The following is a 1,698-nucleotide window of genomic DNA, read 5'->3' as shown; positions in this document are numbered from 1 at the left end:
AAGAAAAAAAGAAGTGAATTATTTTGTATCTCCTTCGTATTTCAACAACCAATTTCTTAAATCGCAACTATGACAATCAACGTGTCTCATATCTCCCAAAAATGCAATCTCTTTTAATACTTTAATGTCATAATTGAAAACAGATATTTACTCTGCAAAAATAAATTTTTTCTCGTTGACTGACATTAGATCAAAGAAATCTTTCCACTTTATTTCAGTTAAGATGACCAGTTTATTTTTATTTCTTACATGCCACAATAATGTGAGAAATATTTTTTTCCAATGTACATGTTTGCTAGAATGACATTCTAGACTTATGATTTTGGTCAAATGTTATTGGAAACCTTTTCTTTACTGAAATCTTAATCCATTTCTCCTTATAGCCCTACAGTAACATTCTAAAACTGTAAAGTCAAAAGATTTGCCGGAAAAATATCAGAAATTGGTAGATTAAGCTAAGAAATGTTCAAGAAAAATACTGAAATTTCTCTGTTTGCAAAGTCAAAAAGTGTCCCAGAAAAAAATCTGAAATTTTGAGATTAACCAAAAACAAATGCTAGAAAATTTTTTTGGAAATTTTAAAATTAATCTCAGAAAGTTTCTGGAAAAAAGTGGACATGTTTTCAAAAGATAAAAAGATTTTCAGCTTTTGAAATTCAGAAAATTTCTATTTYTTTCTGAGATTATTCAAAGGATTTCTCAGATTTTTTTCTAGAAACYTTTTTACTTCTCAAACCCAGAAACTTCCAAGACTTTTTTCTACAAATGACTTTTTGGTGGAGATTTACTCCTCCTTTTTTTTATCTAAAATGCCCTTGTACACCAGACTCTTGCTGTTATTTTCTAATTAGTTTTCATCTCAGCCTATTGTAATAAGTGGTTTGCGAACATATAACTTTGTAATGCTTTTTTTTCTAGCAGAACATTTACAAAACTTTGCTGTGCAGTGTAATGCTGCCTCATTTAGCAGTGAAAATGAGAACTATCTGCAGAAAGACAGGAGCCACACATCTGAGCAGGATTTGCCGTGAATGCATACATTGTTTAAAAAGAGGTTTAAACAGGACTTCAGCTTGCCATATGATATGGAGACAATAGAAAGCTTAATATTGTGACTTTAAAGTTTGGAACAAAGCCGGATGAATTTAAAGAGTCACAAGTGGCTCAGTAATCCTCATTAACTGTTGCATTCCTTCCATCGTTTTTTTGCTCCTTGAAGTCATGTGTAACCTATTGTTCTGWTARAAAAAMMRRAAAAAAACCTCCTGCTGTGTGCCTGAATCTACAGACGGTCTAATTTTCTCCTAGAAAGAAAGCATGACTTGAAGAATAAAGAATTAAGCTTTTCGCTGGCAGCATTAAGAAAACTTCTGAGTAAATCTGGGCACAATTAGGACTAATCAGAGACACAAAGTGGGTCAGACAACTTCAGAGGAAAATATTTCATAATATAGTCTACTGGTATGCATGCAAGGAAAATTCTGACTTAAACAGACCGTTATATATGTTTATATTCATCTGTGTAAGTAATAATTACATATCTGCTTATTATTGTGAAGCCAAATGTTGKGATTTTTATARATAAMGAAAGTAMYCCAAAAGGTGCCTCATATTTTCATGTGTTATAGTCACATATTACATGGATTTTATTAGCTAGACCAACACAAAGTAGCTCATTATGGTGAAGTGGAAGTAAAA

This window comes from Poecilia reticulata, linkage group LG7 (genome assembly GCF_000633615.1).
Source record: "Poecilia reticulata strain Guanapo linkage group LG7, Guppy_female_1.0+MT, whole genome shotgun sequence".
Taxonomy (NCBI): Eukaryota; Metazoa; Chordata; class Actinopteri; order Cyprinodontiformes; family Poeciliidae; genus Poecilia; species Poecilia reticulata.
Note: the sequence above shows the minus strand (reverse complement) of the source record.